The sequence below is a fragment of the Pleurodeles waltl genome, chromosome 10 (assembly GCF_031143425.1).
Source record: "Pleurodeles waltl isolate 20211129_DDA chromosome 10, aPleWal1.hap1.20221129, whole genome shotgun sequence".
NCBI classification, from domain to species: domain Eukaryota; kingdom Metazoa; phylum Chordata; class Amphibia; order Caudata; family Salamandridae; genus Pleurodeles; species Pleurodeles waltl.
The window spans coordinates 61,871,018-61,890,388 of record NC_090449.1 but is presented as its reverse complement, the minus strand read 5'-3'; positions in this window follow the sequence as shown (position 1 = coordinate 61,890,388).

Here is a 19,371-nt window from a genome sequence, read left to right as displayed (position 1 = left end):
TCAAATGCAGAATGGATAAATGAGACAGACAACTTGAAAAGAGTAGAGTACCCCTAAATGGTTAACATTCTCCCTGATGCCAATGTTCACTTTAAATGTACCATCCAATAAGTAAATATATGCTATCTTTGAGCAAATCCTGACTCAACAAACAATGCTGCAAACAGCAAGCATATTCCAATGAAAATCGATAAGCCTGGCTCTGAACTAACTCTAAAATTCTAAATGAATGCGAGTAAATATACTTGAAGCTTGATCAGCGCCTTTAATTCACCCTGAATGTCCCCTCTGTCTGAGCATTGCTTTTCCTGGTTTTCAAAGCAATCCTTTTGGTCACTCATAATTAATATGCAGGACAGTAAGTCTAGCCAGTCATGAAATTTTGAATATTCAAAGGAAAGAAAAATATAGCGTGCCAAGGCCGATAGGCCAGGTCTTGGCAAGCTGGTGCGATAGTTAATCTTTAAAAAGAGGTTTTGTTGAAAACATAGGGGGTCATTCTGACTTTGGTGGGTGGCGGAGGCCGCCCGCCAAAGTCCCGCCGTCAGAATACCGCTGCACGGTCAAAAGACCGCCGCGGTAATTCTGAGTTTCCCGCTGGGCTGGCGGGCGACCGCCAGAAGGCGGCCCGCCAGCCCAGCGGGAAACCCCCTTCCATGAGGATGCCGGCTCCGAATGGAGCCGGCGGAGTGGAAGGGGTGCGACGGGTGCAGTTGCACCCGTCGCGATTTTCAGTGTCTGCTTGGCAGACACTGAAAATCTTGATGGGGCCCTGTTAGGGGGCCCCTGCAGTGCCCATGCCATTGGCATGGGCACTGCAGGGGCCCCCAGGGGCCCCACGACACCCGTTACCGCCAGCCAGGTTCTGGCAGTCAAAACCACCAGGACCAGGCTGGCGGTAAGGGGGTCGGAATCCCCGCCATGGAGGATTCCCCAGGGCAGCGGGAAACCGGCGGGACACCGCCGGTTTCCCGTTTCTGACAGCGGCTGTACCGCCGCGGTCAGAATGCCCATGGATGCACCGCCAGCCTGTTGGCGGTGCATCCGCGGTCCCCGGCCCTGGCGGTCCATGACCGCCAGGGTCGGAATGACCCCCATAGTCTCCAAAAATAAAAATAAGAAAAGCAAGAGAAAATCTGCTATCTCCTAAATGTGGCAACTTTATAGGTTCTATGTAACAATTACATAAAACAAAGTGCATGAAGATTTAACAGGAATGCATGAGTGCTTGGTATACTTAGAATAGATATGAAAACCTTTTTTTCATTTATATACACATTTCAAGAAAATTAGAGCTGGGCAGAGTTCATGGAGTTTGACTATGCAAAATTTCAGAGAATTCATTAAAAACTCTGGGGAATTCCGTGGGGACAAGGTGAGTGACCCGTGGAGTCCTGAATGTGCCCGATCTAGGAAGCGCTATGCAGGGTCAGGCCTGGTTAGCAAGGCCCGACCCAGCTTAGTGCTTTCGACATCAGGCGCATTCAGGAAAGGACCTTAGGCAGTGAAAGCTGCCATTTCAGGCCTCTGGTGCACCGGCCTATCCCATGTGCACAAACAATGAAAAAATAAAAAATAGGAGACGAGGACTTACCTTGGTCCTCGTCGTCCTTCTTCCAGCCGCTTGGCTCTCTCTCTGTCTCCCTCTTCCCACTGCTCCGCTGCTGGTAGAGGGAGGCCGGGCCCTCCCATTCCATTGCCGGTGCACACTGAAGCCAGTTATGGGCTACACAGCACAAGCGCAGACTGACTGCACAGCGTAGCCCATAACTGGCTGGGCTAGCTGAGTTTTTGGCAAACTCTGAGCTCCATGCAAAACACTGAAAACCCAGTTAGCTCCCTGCCCAGTCCTAAACAAAATAGGATTTCTATTGCCACAAAAAACATACTAATGGACTTTATTGATTGGAATCTGAAGACATAGTTTCGACACATATGGATGACTAAACTAACAAGAATAAAGGATGCAAATAAAAAAGTATTGGCAATGTATTGAACTGTAAGCCCTGGCACTTAAGTGAGCTTCATTTTAGCGGGATGAGTACACGTGATCACGCAAAATTCCCTCTCTCACAATGGAAGAGAGCCTAGGACTGACTGGGCAGACAGGCAGACAGACAGACAGACATGATCGCTTTCTGAAGCACATGTATAGATAAAATCTCTTTCAGTGGATAGACCAATAAATTATACCCCACTGTTGCATTGCCAATCACGATTGTGAAGGGCTGTTTTAAAACATTGTATGTTGTTATGACTAAAGGCTGAGGAATGAGAATGACAGATGTGGGATGAGGGACGAAGGATGAGGGATGGTGAATGAGGAATGAGTGATGAGGAGTGAGAGATGAGGGCTAAGGGATGGAATTATGGTGGAGAAGTGATGAATAAGTAGAAGACAAATGGGGTTCCCTGACCTAATTACAGTAGCTGAACCAGGGAAGTTTGAACTGTAAAGTAAACCAAAGTTTAGAAGAGAAGTGACGAATGACAGATTTAGAGATATGGGTGTGGAACTAGAAAAGTTATGAAGAGTGAGGAATGATGAGTGAGGAAAGCAGGATGAGTGACAATAGTGTGGTATGAGAAGTAGAAATGAAAAGTTTGGAAAGAGGGTGAAGGAGTAAGAAATGATGAACATGGGATGAGAAGCAAGGATGATAAGTGAGGGATTATGAGCAATGGATGATGGATGAGAAATTATGGATGATGTTTGCTCAATGATGGAAGGTGGGTGATGCATGTAGTTTATTAGTAAGGGATGAGGAATAAGAAATGAGGAATGGTGGATGAAGAATGATAGATGATGGTAGAGGGTTGAGGGATAAATTATGAATAGGGAATGAGGGATTAGAAATAGGGATGAGAAGAGAGGAATGATAGATGAAAAGTGAGGTATGAGGAATGTGACATGAAAAGTGAGGAATGAGGGATGGGGAGTGAGTCATGATGGACATGGAATGAGAAGTAGGGATGACAAGTTGGATGAAGAATGGTGGGTGATGCTTCCGGTCTGATGAAGGAATTATGACGAAAGGAGATTACGAATGAGAGATAAGAGATGAGGGAAATTGTATGAGGAATGATATATGTTGAATGGGGTGAGTGATGAAAAATGAGAGATAAGGACTGAGGGATTATAAGAAGGTCTGAGAAGTGAGGAATAAGAGGGCAGGAATGATGGATAAGAGGTGAGATATGAAAATGAGAGTCTCACACATTTTGCTTTGCTAAGGCTTACTGTGGTGCAAATAACATTGAAATGCACTCTTAGAGAGGGTGCTTATGACATTTTTCTAAATACACAATCTATTTAATATGGGCTTATAAAAACAGCGTTAGCGTAGTAAACCTGCTAAGCACTACAGATCTGTGACTCGCATAATAGGAACCTTTCAGTATTTTCCTACAGGGCTACAGAGCGCTAATCCTCTCCATGAATAATGATGGCGGAGCAGAAACCCTGCAAACAGGAGAATATATTAAAAACTTCAGATCCATGTTTTTAAGAGAGGCTCCAAGTTCATTCCACAAAACAGTGGAGATGAGATAAAGAGCCAGCCTTGAATGTTAAGGAGAGCCTTTCAAGTAGGATGCGCGAAGAGCCGGTGATCAAGGGGGGAGAAGGCGGTGAGGTATTATGGGGTCGCATTGTCTTACATTGCCAGGCAGGCTGGCATCATTACTTTGTGCAAGAGGAGCCTATGAATAAGAGATGCTGGGAGGCCAAAATGCAGCACATTTGCATAATCCTGCTTAGAGCATGAATGCCTTGACTAACTCCAGCAAATATTGTTCCAGGTGGGGGGAATGAGGAATGGGGAACTTTGTCGGAAACACCCATGGAAAGATATTAATTATGTACAGATTTGGGGTGGTAAAATGTTACACTGCACTCAGCCTTTGAAGCTAGTATCAAACGTGGATTGTTCTTTTTCTAATTTGTCTAGGTGTCCTACAAGCACCAGGTGTTTTGCTCTATGGATATTTAACAGCCCTCGCTAGTCTCTCCTATAGTAACGGGATCCGATGAGCGACCTTCTGGCCCGGTGGGCTAGAAGGTCAAGGAAAATAGGATTATGGAGGGTCATGAGGTAACAATGGTGTGAGATGCAAACCCCCTTGAATAGGCGGGCCCACAGAGATAACTTTCAGGTTGACAGTCAGCATTGACTCCTTAAATGAGGGTTGACGCTCTCTCAGAATTTGTGAGTTCAGTCTTTTGAGGGTTGAGCCTCTGTATTCCTTATGGTTGAAATGGGATTGGGAGATGGGACTCACCCTGGGGGATTGAAGGTTTCAGTCAAAAGTGCACTGGGATGCCAGGCTTTGAAGACATCATTGACTCTTTCCGCTATGCTTGTAGATGTTCCACAGCATCTTAACTCTCCTCCTTTGGAACATCAGGAGTCAGAAGAGCCCTATCAGGCCAGGGACTTGCACCTTGTTTTTTTCTGGATTCAACGCCTTAGTCTGGATGTTTAGTTAATATTTTACTGCCTGTTGGACTTTTTTGCTTATGCAGGGTCATCCCCAATCTTTTTGCCTCCTGCCTCCTATTTTTTTCTGACCTGTTGCTGTTGGCTTTTGAACTCTGTGCACTTTACCACTGCTAACCAGTGCTAAAGTGCATATGCTCCCTGTGTACAATTGTATGTAATTGGTTTATCCATGATTGGCATATTTGATTTACTAGTAAGTCCCTAGTACAGTGCACTAGAGGTGCCCAGGGCCTGTAAGTCAAGTGCTACTAGTGGGCCTGCAGCACTGGTTGTGCCACCCACATAAGTAGCTCTGTAATCATGTCTCAGACCTGCCACTGGCCGTGTCTGTGTGTACAGTTTCAACTGTCAATTTGACTTGGCAAGTGTACCCACTTGCCAGGCCTAAACCTTCCCTTTTCTTACATGTCAGACACCTATAAGGTAGGCCTTAGGTAGCCCCACGGGCAGGGTGCAGTGTATGGTTAAGGTAGGACATATAGTAATGTGTTTTATATGTCCTGACAGTGAAATATTGCTAAATTCTTTTTTCAGTGTTGCAAGGCCTGTCCCTCTTATAGATTAACATCGGAGCTACCTTTAAATCTGATTAAAGTGTAGATTCCCTTTGGGAGCGGATTGACATGTGGAGTTTGGGGTCTCTGAGCTCACAATTTAAAAATACATCTTTTAGTGAAGTTTATTTTAAGATTGTGTGTTTGAAAATGCCACTTTTAGAAAGTGAACATTTTTCTGCTCATACCATTTCTGTGACTCTGCCTGTTTGTGGATTCCCTGTCTGGGTCAGTTTGACAGATGGGCTGGCTGCACCTCACACTAGACTGTGACACAAAAGAAGCTGGGGTGTAGTCTGCCTTTCCTGATGAGCCGTCTGTGCTAGGAGGGAGGGGAGGAGTGGTCACTCACACCTGAAAGGGCTGTGCCTGCCCTCACACAATACAGTCTACAACCACCTGATGAGTGTCTGGGGCCTGGCCTGGGCATGGCAGGATTTCACATTCAAGAGAGACTTTGCTTTGAAGTAGGCCTAAAGGAGAAATTGGGTATAAGAAGGGCACCCAAAACCACAGACTTTAGAAACACTTCTGGAACCAAGAGGAACCTCTACCTGGAGAAGAGCTGAATAGCTGAGGAAGAAGAGCTGCCCTGCCTGTGACTGTGCTTTGTGGAGCTATCCTGCAGTTCAGTTGCTACTTCTGCCAGAGTAAGAGGGCAAAGACTGGACTTTGTGTGCCTTCCATCTTGAGAAGAACTCTCCAAGGGCTTTATTTAGAGCTTGCCTCCTGTTGTTTGAAGTCTCAGGGGCAGCAAATACTTCTCTCTGCCAGCTCCTAGAGTTTCTGGAGAGACTCATACTCTGCCCTGTGGTGCCCATCTAGTACCTAGGAACCTGAAAGGAGAAGCTGGCAGCCTAAGAGGAGGGAATCCACACACAGAACACCGTGCAGGGAAATAATTGACACGACTATGATCTGCGGCTGAAGAAACGACGCCCCGCCGGCTCTGCAGCTGAAAAACGTCGCTCGGCGGAAACGCGACCAAAGAATCGACACACAAAGCTGGAGAAACTACACGCATTATCGCTGATGGAGGATGGGAGATCGCAACCCGCACTGCGTGGTTTTCGGATCATCGTGTGGCTGGATTTCTGATGGAAGCACCACTGGGCGTGTAAAAACCACACGAGGCCTGCCCGGACCCGAGAGTGCTGACTGGATTGACGCATCACTCTCCTGCGGAGAGAAGGAACGACATGCCCGACCCGACAAAACGAGAAACGACGCAAGGTCCTGCTCGTGAGTGGAATCGATGCATCGCAAGCCCTTTTTGACGCACACTCGCCAGTGTGGGGTTATTTTGGATGCACCCAAGGTACATTTTCACGCTAACAGAGTTAGTGTGTGTTTAAAACTACTTAAAGACTCTTTTTGATTTTTAATTGATAACTTGTCATTTTAGTCTTGTTTTGTTTAGATAAATATTCTCTATTTTTCTAAACCTGTGTTGTGTCATTTTGTAGTGTTTTCATTAAGTTACTGTGGGTGTTGGTACAAATACTTTACACCTAGCACTCTGAAGTTAAGCCTACTGCTCTGCCAAGCTACCAAGGGGGTAAGCAGGGGTTAGCTCAGGGTGATTTTCTTTTACCTTGACTAGAGTGAGGGTCCTTGCTTGAACAGGGGGTAACCTGACTGTTAACCAAAGACCCCATTTCTAACACTGCTCATGCACATATAATATTCCAATAATCTGATCTGGTGAGAACTAGGGACCTGGTGAGGTTCTTTTAGTGGTTTACCTAGGTGAGTTGTAATACTCAACTCAGCGTCATGAGCTAATGCTTTGTATTTCCGATATTGGCTGTAATCTGATACATGAACGAAAAATCTACGTTAAACTGGGTTCCATGTTTTTTTGTTTTTTGGGCTAGTGAGCAACTTGAACAAAATACTATAGTTCATGAGAGAGACTGACTGTGGGGGAGTTACTAATTGGGATTTCAGTTTTGAGTCATCTAAGTGTTGTGTATTTTGTTAGACCCCAAGTGAAGGTGTCGCAAACAGGGAGTGAGGTCCTAGGGTCCTCATTTAAATTACTAACTTGGTTATGCAGCTGAGTGTCACCTGGATAGCTTTGAAACTTAAGTTAATGTTGTTTAATTACTTGAGCTACAGTCTGCAAGTAGCTATTGAAGACTGATAAATTAGAGGTGACCCATGGTTGATATCTCATGAGGTGTGTTTTATCTTTATTGATCACATACTAATTCTGATTTGCTATCACGCTTCAAAAAATAGGGACAGCACATCTATTGGACTAGTCCTTTGACCTGGGCCCATTTTTATAGAGGATAAACAAGGATCTCATGGCCAATCATATCACAGGACAGTGAAAAGTCAAAGAGGATTGGGATCTTTGGTTGATCAAGCGATAATAGCAGGATCACTCTGATATCAAGTTTATTGGCACCTCTGGAAATCTAGAATCCTAGTTGTGGATGAGATGGGATGTTGTTTGAGTTCACGGGTTCCTGAAGCTGGTGCATGAGTGACTTCTCCCAGATCTCATTTACAAAGGGTAAGTGTGGGATAGAACTGTAGTTCTCCAGGCCTTTGGCATTGTTTGTGGACTTTTTTATGATGAACAGTTTTAGGCCCTTAGCAAGAAGACTGTTGAGTGAATAATTCCTCTTTGTTGGTTTGTTGGTACTTAGTGGCAAAAATTACAACCTTGTTCTGGGATTTGCCACCTTGACCTTGTCAGCTGCTTTTCTGACTTATGTATGGCTCAGCTTGGAAAATGTGAGAAAGAATGTTTGGGATTTGGAAAGGAGTATGCAGAAAGCAGGTTTTGGCAGTGGTGGCCACCACCAATCAATGGTGGTGGGTCAGGGGGTTTACTGTTGGGGGAGAGGGGATTAAAAATAATAATATAATAAAGTACCTGCCTGCCGCTCCCGTCCAACTCCGTTGCTCCTCGTCCTCCAGGCAGTCACTGGGGCACATGTTTCCAATCCAGAGGCTGCTGTCAGGCTAAGCAAGCATGAGAGCAGTGCTAGGATTGACCTGAGTCGGCTGGTTTGACACTCGCTCAGGCACAGGGAGCCTGTGCCATTTTTCCAACCCGACTGTGTAACACAGCTGGGTTGGAGAAATGTAAGTACGCATGTTGGTTTGTCCATTCTAAGACAGCCGGCCAGATGATATGCACACTCTACAGTGCCCACTCCTCCTCCTTATGACCCGACCCCACCCCACCCCTGACATGCTGTCAGACAGTGACAAATAAAATGGGAATAAAATTATTTTATTATAATTTTATTTGTCACTGCCTGACTGACCGGGGGAGATGCTCCTCCTCCATTACGGAGGAGCTACCCCTGGGTGTTGGGTGTACTTGATGACAATCACAAAAAGGGAGTACGGGTTAGTTGTAATGTGGGTAGGTCATTAATGTACTAATTATGACGCTAAGCCACTCAAAAAACCTCGACTAGAGGTGTAAATTATGTACACTGTGTGGTGGTGTGAGGTCTGCGGGGTGAAGGGGAAGGGAAGTTTCCTTTACGGACTAGGTGGTCTCACACACTATGTAGTGTCATGCTTCATCATATGACCACCTAGCCCCACCCAGGTAGGACAGTGCCACCTGGGCGGACTCAACCTCACTGTTAAAAGAACAGGAGGGAGTGCGTAAATTGGACTTAATTCTGGAAAGTAGGGATCCAGCTATACTAGGGGAATAAAAACACCTACTCAGGTACCCGGGTAACTTTTAATAGGGGTCCTGTGCGGTGTGGTTAAAAGGAATGGGGGACCAGTGCGAGAACAATGACTCACAAGCTCACCTAACTAAAAGGAGTAGCCGACATGTTTCTGCCCTTATGGTTGAGCTATGGAGAGTCTCTGGGCATTCATCAGGGCATTGGATCCCTGTAGTAATTACTACTTGACCGCTACACAAATACGTGAAAGAGGAAGGGCCTACCTTAACCAAGATAATATCTGGGGAGGACCTAAAGAAAATGGGATGAAAAACAGACCAAAAACAATGTGAAAGATAAAACACTGCAAACCACTCCACACGTGACATAATTCATACAGGCTGCAGGGGTGCTGGTTGCAAATATAAATACAGTAGTGTCAAGGTTATGCACGGCGTACACTAAGTAAGGGAAGACCATTTCTTACCCTCACACTTGAGGCTACTAGCCTCTGGTATCCTGGAGAGGGAGCGTCCCCTTATAGTCAGACTCTAGAGTTCAAGGGGAAAGAGAAAGAGCAGAAGGGAAATCATGAAAGTAGTGAGGGGAATGCAGAGGAGAAGAAGAGGGGAAGAAATGAAAGGAAAAAAGGAGAAAATAAGAACTGAGAAAAAGAGGGGAAGAAACAGGAGAAGAGGGATAAGAAAAAGGTTAAAAAAGACAAAAAAGGGGGATAAAAGGGGATAAAGAAGGGGGGCTGGGGGTGGGGAAGAAAGAGGGGAGGGAGAAAGGAGGGAAAGAAAAAAGAAGAACAAGGTAAAGAGAATGGAAAAAAGAAAGAAAAGGAAGGCAGAAGATCAGGGGGAAGGAGAAAGAAATAGAAAAAGGAGAGAAGGGAAGAAAGGAGTTCAAAAAAGAGAAGACAGAGACTTCTTATCTGTATCTCCAACGCTGTCTGACTCACTGCATCAAAGGTGGGCGCTCTCTGTGCGCCTATACCGACCTCTCGTTCAGGACCGCTTGAATGCAATGGCCAGGAGATGAGGGGTAGATATAGTGACCTTAATTAGGACAGGTAGCAGCTGAGGTAGATCACCGTCACGGCCCGGGGTGGGCGGGGCCGGAAATATGACGTGCTCCCCACAAATATGGTCATTGCCCGGCGAGGCCCGTTGTGGCCATGGATATGCCGTGGGACAGAAACTGTGGGGAAGCGCTTGGTGGAGCGCCAAAAAGAGACGCTGCCCAAGTGCAGGGAAACGCCGGTGAAGGCGCGCGGGCCGCGTCAGCCAGTACTCCGTGTCTGGCTAGCCCCGCAAGTGTCGTCGGGAAACGTAGTTTCCCGGCTGCACTCTCTGTGTGCCGAAGGGTGTGTGTCGCTGGGAAACGTAGTTTCCCGGCGGCACAGCACGGGCACACTGGGGAGGGGGGAAAAAAAGAAAAGCAAAGATAGGAAGGAGGAAAGGAGGAGGATGGGGGGGGGAGGGAAAAAAGAGAAGAGAAAAGAGAAAAGAGAAGGAGGGAAAGGGGAAGGGGAGGGAGAAAAGAGGGAAAAAAAGGGAAGGGGAAAGAAGGGGCAGGACGGGGAGGGGGAAGGCAAGGGGGGGAAAAAACACGGAGAGGGAAGGGGGACGGGGGATGGCACATACTCAACATGGGGAAACATGTGAGGGGTATATAGAAGGGGGAAGGAGAACCTCCAGACAAAAAGGGGGGGGGGTTTGTCGAAGAGGAGAAAGAAAGAACGCAAAGGGGGAAAGAAAGAGAAAACAGAGAAGGGGGGGGGGAAGGGAGGGGAAAAAAAGAGAGGGGAAGGAGGAGGGCAGGGGAATGCACAGGAGGGGCCAACCAGGTTCACCCGTGTCAGGAAGAGAAGAGAAAACTAAGTAGGACGGAATGTGATCCAGAGGGAAGGAGGAAACGAAAGCGGATCAAGGGGGGAAAAGAAAAAGAAAAAGACCGGAGGAAGGAAAAGTCAAGGGGCAGAGTATGTGGGGGGGGTTTCTAGGGTTGAAGCGAGAACCAGGGTATCTCATCGTTTAATCCAATCGTGTCTGTGTGCAACCTCCAAATCCAGCGTTGCTCAGCCCTAAAAAGTTTTTCGGACATGTTAGGGGTCGAGGGGGAAAGTTGTTCCAGGACTGTCCATGACATGTCGTCTGGGGAATGATTTTTTTGTAAGAAATAACTGGTAAGTTTAGTAGCATCTCGTTTGCACCTGATCGTGCTCCTGTGCTCACAGATTCTGATGCTGATTTTTCTCGTGGTCATCCCCACATACTGGAGTTGACAAGGGCATTTGATTAGGTAAATTACATTTTTACTATTACAGTTAGTGAATGATTTTTGTACCCAAGGGGTTCTTAGGTTGATGTTTATGGTGGTGGATTTTTGGGTAAAGGGACAGACACTGCAGTTGCCACATGGGTGATGACCTGCAGGGGGGGCCAATTGCCAGAGTGTGGTCTGTGTGGGACGTTGTTTCTCCTTTGGTCTGGTGTGGACCACCATGTCGCGTATATTACTTGCTCTCTTATACGCGTGTAGTGGAGGTTCAAAGGGTAAACCCCCTGAAGTTAGAATTTTCCAATTGTCTTTTATGATCTTTTGGATTTCATTAGATAAGGGATTGAATGTGGTCACACAAACGATCTTGTCCAATTTGGGTTTCGGTGTGTGGGGCTGTAGCAGTTGGTCCCTATTATTATTGCGTGCCCTTTTTAATGCCCTGCTCACCAGGTGTGGGGGATAGTCCTTGGTGTGTAGCTTAGCAGTTAGTTTGTCTGCATGTTTGCGGTAGTCAATCACTGAAGAACAGTTTCGTCTTAGCCGCAGGAACTGCCCGACCGGGAGGTTATCTCTTAAGGCTCGAGGGTGGAAGCTCTGATATTGTAACAAATTGTTACAATCCGTAGGTTTGTAATACACCTCTGTGGCTAACCCTCCATCATGTTCATAAATGAGTAAGTCAAGGAAAGGTAACTTGTTGTCACCTATGTTCATTGTGAAGGTGAGGAAAGGGTTTGCTCCGTTGAGCCAAATAGCGAATGCCTGGGCTTCTTCCCTACTCCCAGTCCATATCAGCAGTACATCGTCGATGTATCGCTTCCAGAGTTTGATCTGGTCATGGTAGGGGTTCTCCTCATTCAAGACAATTTGTCTTTCAAAGTGGTCAACATATAGACATGCTAGACTAGGGGCGAAAGTGCTGCCCATTGATGTACCCTGTGTCTGCAAAAAGAATTTATCCTCAAATTTAAAGTAGTTTCTGGTGAGAGCGAGGTGTGCTAGATCCAGGATAAAACCCGGAGGGGTTTGGGAATCACTCGTCTGGATTTCCAACAAATCGCTTATCACTTCCAAGGTAGCCTCTTGCGGAATATTTGTGTATAATGACTCCACGTCGAGGGTAATCAGGAGCTCCTTAGTTTTGTCAAAGGCTATAGAATCCAGTAATAGGAGGACATGGGTGGTGTCTTTAAGATAGGTTGGTATTTTTTTGACTAGCGGTTGTAGGAAGACATCCACAAATTTAGACAGAGGCTCTAGTACTGAGCCTAGACCGGAAACTATGGGTCGTCCCGGAGGAGGGATCTTTCTTTGTGTACTTTTGGTAAAATATAAAAGTACGGGATTTTAGGATTCGTCTGTATCAGGAATGATGCCTCATGATCTGTAATCCAGTTGTTCTCTTTCCCTTTAGATACTAGGAAAGCGATTTCTTCTTGGACATCAGTGGTAGGGTCACGTGCCAGGCGTTTGTAGTGTCTGGTATTCCCCAGTAATCGCTCACACTCGTCTCTATACATTTTTTGTGGAAGAATCACTGTAGCACCGCCTTTATCTGCTGGTTTTATAATGATGTTGGGATCAGCTGTGAGGCCCTTCAGTGACTCTATTTCGACTTTGCTCATATTGTGGAATGTGTTGTTGGGTGCTTCAGTGAGACCTTTGATTTTAAGGGACACTGATTTCTCAAAAGCCAGTACCTCAGGGGGCATTTGCCCTGCCAGGGGACAGAAGGTAGATTTAGGACGTAGTCCCGTGTTTTGTGTGGGAGTATCATATTCCTTCCCAAGGAAGAAGGTTTTTAGACGGATCTTACGGAACAGGCCTGCTAGTTCTGTTCTAGTTCTGAATAGGTCGACCTTAGGAGTAGGCACGAAGTTCAGACCTTTGTTCAGTGCTTGGGTTTCGGTTTGGCTCAGACTCCGGTTACTCAAATTAATGATGTTGCCTGTGTTTTCAGGGCCCAGTTTCACTTTGTCTTGCTTGTCCCTGGGATGGTATCCCTGTGTGGTGGATTTTCCAAGGCATCCTCTTTTGGGCGCCACTGTACCTCTTTTTTCCTCCCCCTGTCCCTTCCATGACCTCTGTCTAAAAAAGGCGGCGGAGGTTCAGAGAAAGACCATTGGGCAGGGTGCTGTAGGTAGGGTGCCTGGTACTGTGGAGGTGGGCCATATTGGTTTGGCCAGCCCCATTGTTGGTTAAAGTATGGTGGGTAAAGGGGAGGTGCAGATGGAAAGTTCCATCCTCCTCGACGTTGTCCACGTCGCCCACGGCGGTATCGTGTGTTTCCTGAAGAGTTACTATCACTGTCTGAGCTGATATTGCCCCCAGAGGAGGTATCGGAAGTGTTAGTGGAATTCTTCGCTACATAGTCAGGTTTGGTGTAGGGATATATCCTTTCTAAGGAAAAGCGATTTAGGTCTTTTTGAAATTTGGCTATTTTTTGCTGGGTTAAGTATTCTTTATATTCGTTCATGTTTTTGTTTACCTCCTCCTGTTTCTTTTTGAAGGAGAGGATACTCACACCTGACTTTAGGTTATTCTCACTGGTTTTTATCTGAACCAGTAAGGTTTCAGATAATCTAGTTGCTGTTTTTATAATTAAAATCAGCCAATCTCGTGTGCATTTCCATGCTATAAGCGACTAATCTTTACGAAACTCGAGGTCGTCTAGGAATATGCGAGGTTCATTGGTGACAAGAAGTCCGTTTGGAGCCGAGTTGCTACGGAGATATTCTGTAAGGACAGCCCCATGTAGTATAGTCTTAATTTGGGAGCGTTTTAATTCCACTAGGGTGTCCCAGTCCCCAAGTTGGGACAAACTCTTTGATAAGGCTGTGTCCCCGAGGAGTGAGGGGGCTGCGAGGATAGCTGATACTTCCTCATCATTAAAGGAGAGACCATCTGCCATTGTATGGCCTGGGGGGGGGGGGAAGGAAGTGTAGGAGTGGGCCCAATAGGGGTGGTGGAGAGTCAGATCGAGGAGGAAAGAAGAAGGAACCGAAGTTCTAAGGGGCGCAGGCTAGAAAGGGTGCTAGCTGGGAATCAGCAAGCTAATACTCTCGCACTTGAGAGATCTATGTAAGCTAACTCTCGCAGCCAGGAGGCTGCTCTACTATCATATTACACAAGGGAGAGTAATTGGGAGCAAGGAGAGAACCAAACCGTACTCTACTCCCATAAGAACACAATCACAAAAAGGGAGTACGGGTTAGTTGTAATGTGGGTAGGTCATTAATGTACTAATTATGACGCTAAGCCACTCAAAAAACCTCGACTAGAGGTGTAAATTATGTACGCTGTGTGGTGGTGTGAGGTCTGCGGGGTGTAGGGGAAGGGAAGTTTCCTTTACGGACTAGGTGGTCTCACACACTATGTAGTGTCATGCTTCATCATATGACCACCTAGCCCCACCCAGGTAGGACAGTGCCACCTGGGCGGACTCAACCTCACTGTTAAAAGAACAGGAGGGAGTGCGTAAATTGGACTTAATTCTGGAAAGTAGGGATCCAGCTATACTAGGGGAATAAAAACACCTACTCAGGTACCCGGGTAACTTTTAATAGGGGTCCTGTGCGGTGTGGTTAAAAGGAATGGGGGACCAGTGCGAGAACAATGACTCACAAGGTCACCTAACTAAAAGGAGTAGCCGACATGTTTCTGCCCTTATGGTTGAGCTATGGAGAGTCTCTGGGCATTCATCAGGGCATTGGATCCCTGTAGTAATTACTACTTGACCGCTACACAAATACGTGAACGAGGAAGGGCCTACCTTAACCAAGATAATATCTGGGGAGGACCTAAAGAAAATGGGATGAAAAACAGACCAAAAACAATGTGAAAGATAAAACACTGCAAACCACTCCACACGTGACATAATTCATACAGGCTGCAGGGGTGCTGGTTGCAAATATAAATACAGTAGTGTCAAGGTTATGCACGGCGTACACTAAGTAAGGGAAGACCATTTCTTACCCTCACACTTGAGGCTACTAGCCTCTGGTATCCTGGAGAGGGAGCGTCCCCTTATAGTCAGACTCTAGAGTTCAAGGGGAAAGAGAAAGAGCAGAAGGGAAATCATGAAAGTAGTGAGGGGAATGCAGAGGAGAAGAAGAGGGGAAGAAATGAAAGGAAAAAAGGAGAAAATAAGAACTGAGAAAAAGAGGGGAAGAAACAGGAGAAGAGGGATAAGAAAAAGGTTAAAAAAGACAAAAAAGGGGGATAAAAGGGGATAAAGAAGGGGGGCTGGGGGTGGGGAAGAAAGAGGGGAGGGAGAAAGGAGGGAAAGAAAAAAGAAGAACAAGGTAAAGAGAATGGAAAAAAGAAAGAAAAGGAAGGCAGAAGATCAGGGGGAAGGAGAAAGAAATAGAAAAAGGAGAGAAGGGAAGAAAGGAGTTCAAAAAAGAGAAGACAGAGACTTCTTATCTGTATCTCCAACGCTGTCTGACTCACTGCATCAAAGGTGGGACTCCCTTGAACTCTAGAGTCTGACTATAAGGGGACGCTCCCTCTCCAGGATACCAGAGGCTAGTAGCCTCAAGTGTGAGGGTAAGAAATGGTCTTCCCTTACTTAGTGTACGCCGTGCATAACCTTGACACTACTGTATTTATATTTGCAACCAGCACCCCTGCAGCCTGTATGAATTATGTCACGTGTGGAGTGGTTTGCAGTGTTTTATCTTTCACATTGTTTTTGGTCTGTTTTTCATCCCATTTTCTTTAGGTCCTCCCCAGATATTATCTTGGTTAAGGTAGGCCCTTCCTCTTTCACGTATTTGTGTAGCGGTCAAGTAGTAATTACTACAGGGATCCAATGCCCTGATGAATGCCCAGAGACTCTCCATAGCTCAACCATAAGGGCAGAAACATGTCGGCTACTCCTTTTAGTTAGGTGACCTTGTGAGTCATTGTTCTCGCACTGGTCCCCCATTCCTTTTAACCACACCGCACAGGACCCCTATTAAAAGTTACCCGGGTACCTGAGTAGGTGTTTTTATTCCCCTAGTATAGCTGGATCCCTACTTTCCAGAATTAAGTCCAATTTACGCACTCCCTCCTGTTCTTTTAACAGTGAGGTTGAGTCCGCCCAGGTGGCACTGTCCTACCTGGGTGGGGCTAGGTGGTCATATGATGAAGCATGACACTACATAGTGTGTGAGACCACCTACTCCGTAAAGGAAACTTCCCTTCCCCTACACCCCGCAGACCTCACACCACCACACAGCGTACATAATTTACACCTCTAGTCGAGGTTTTTTGAGTGGCTTAGCGTCATAATTAGTACATTAATGACCTACCCACATTACAACTAACCCGTACTCCCTTTTTGTGATTGTGTTCTTATGGGAGTAGAGTACGGTTTGGTTCTCTCCTTGCTCCCAATTACTCTCCCTTGTGTAATATGGGTGTACTTGATGGACATGCCCTTGCCTGAGACTCATGCACATCCACCGAGTGCGCTAGTAGGATCTGCTGCATCTATCAGATGGCCCACCAGTTTCACTTACCTGCAGCTGCTGGTCTCATTGAGGGGTCCTCCTCTTCAGCGGGTAGGGGATTCTGTGAACACCATACCTCTCACAGTGAGCAACCAGACAGGAAGTGATGGTGCCATGATGGGGTGGGACCTCCATTTCCCAAGCCCAATTCATCATGGCCACTGTCCCATTGATTCCTATGGGGTTGTTCCAGCCCAAGATGTGAGGAATTACTTCCTCTGATTTATGACTCCTTCCAAGTCACTGTTTCAAATTTAAACCCTCCAAATTTTCAATCCAGTGTGTCACAACGCTCCCGGGTGTCTCTGTTCCAGTTTCTTGCTTGGTTCTTGTCCGTCTCGCTGAGTACTTTGTACTGCTGCTGTTGTGGGTGAATTCAGGAGGTATTTTCTGCTACTCGCTTTTTCTTACAGTTAGTTTCATTGGATGGTACATTCCAGCTATGTGCTCCTTTCACTGGCTGGCAAGTTGGCTTCCAGAGGTGATTGTCCTAGCTTCAAATTAAGAACCTCCAGACCCAGGCAGCTCACCTTCCACCCACTCTTGAAAGCAGGACATTTTCTGAGGTGTGAGTGCCTGCTTCAATTTTCTCAATTTTCTGGGTGAGTAGAATAAGTTGGTTGTGACAGACTGGGTAAGGGACCGAAAACTTGTTCCATAAAGCATCCAGCAAAACACGCAGTCACTGTACCACTTGATTAGAGTCAAAAGCCTTATTTTCTAAATGCTAAGTTGTTGATGTTGAAACCTGGAGACCTAGGCTGTGACCCAGGCTTCAACATGTGGGCAAATAAGCATTTGATTCTCATCAAAGCACTTGATCTCATTGGGTCACAAAGTTTTAATAGGTGTAATGTGAGATACGTTAAAAAAAATCTTAACAGAGATTATCTGTGCATTGAAGAATTATACATCATAGGAACAGTACTTTCTGTATAGGTTGTCTCATGCTGAACCATTTTGTCAGTGTAAAATAAAGAATTTACCACCTTCCTTGTTGTCAAAGTCACAATGTCGATGTTAAATTGGCCAAGTACAAAACTTCTGAGCCTTTATAAAACTTTCAGGATTTTCTTTAGACTTTCAGGAAGGTTGCAAAAAAATAAAACATCTGCAGCTTCTCACAACGTCCTGTCATCTCAGCAATGAGGTACTATTGGGCCAGCAGCACAATAATAATATACGTATGACTTTGACTTTCGTTTGATCTTGCAGATGGTTGTTTAAATTTGCAGCAGTCCCTAATTTGAGCCGGTGGTTTCTGTTGCTCATCACAGGCACTTAAATATCAACACCAGCTCGCCACATAGTGGTGCTGGTTGTTTAATTCAGAGATGAGCACAACAACAGTTGTTTATTAACACAATATGAAATAAAAATGAGTTATAGCTGTGTCCCAAGATGTTCATATAGTTTTGGGGGGCAGATATAGCCTCAATTGTAATAGTTGTAGGAGTGTGATGGTTAAAGGTTGTGTTGGCGCGGTCATTGGCAGCACTAGGGGCCCTTTCATTTATTATTTTTGTTGTTGTGTCAATTTGCCTGTGATGTCATCAGGTGTCAAGGAGTATGGAATGTCAATTTCACAACTTCTATGATTTTGGTGAACTTTTCTCTCTTTCAAGAAGATCTCTCAGGCTGGATAACAATAAATAGTTTTGGTCCCTTGCCTGTGTAATATTATTTTTATGTTCAGACGTAAGAGGCATTAGTTATATAATTTTACCTGGATGCTTACATACAGTTTTAGCTCATTCCAATGTTTGCTGTGTAGGTGAATTATGGTATTGGCTTACATGTTTGAATAAAACTTCCGAAGAGGTGCGGAGACACAGGAAGCGGGAGCAGTTGGCGTTGGTGGTGGGAGTTTGTGTTGGACAGAAGCCATGATAAGAATAAACCTTGCTGAAACAAGATGCCATCTGGACCATACGTATGGCTGTAACCAAGACATGAAAGATAACAGCTAATAACTGTCAAACTTAAAGTAATTCCTTCTCTAGGTAACATTTATTTTTAAAAAATCTCTTTATTGGATTTTTTTGTTGCAACAAACAGTGCACCAATCAGTGCTCAAAATAAAAGTCAGGAAACATGGGTAGAACATTTGTACCTTTGAAAGTTTTACACATGGTTATACATGTTAACAACAGACAGTGACATGATAGTGTCAGCGGGGGGTAGCCCAAGTCAGAGATCAAGTCTACTTGCTTACGTCTCCCATTAAAACCCCATTCCATCAGTTATATCTTGTGCGTCCAGGCCGTGGTAGTCTACACAGATGCCCTGTATTTTTTTGAATTTGCATGGGCAGCCTTTACTCTTGTATGTGACTCTCTATGCCGCCATATAGAGATCCATACCCTTTTCCCATTCCTTCATTGTTGATGTTTCTGGGCTGCCCCAATACTTTTCTAGGTCTCTTTTTGCCAGTATCAGTCCTAAATTGTAAAATATTACCTTATGACAGGGTAGGTCTATATCAGTGGGGGTTCCTAGCAGGATATATTTAGGGTCTATTCGTATTTGAGTCCCCAATATTACACCTAGCTCCGAGAGAATCTTTCCCCAATATGCCTGCTGCGCTGGGCAAGCCCAGAGTGCAGGAACTAAGGGCCTGATTCTAACTTTGGAGGACGGTGTTAAACCGTCCCAAAAGTGGCGGATATACCACCTACCGTATTACGAGTTCCATAGGATATAATGGACTCGTAATACGGTAGGTGGTATATCCGCCACTTTTGGGACGGTTTAACACCGTCCTCCAAAGTTAGAATCAGGCCCTAAGTCTCCTCTCTGATATCTACATCTGAAACATTCTGCCAAGGGGGCCCTACCCATACTGAATAGTCGAAGTAGAAGGTTAAGCTGGATGAGC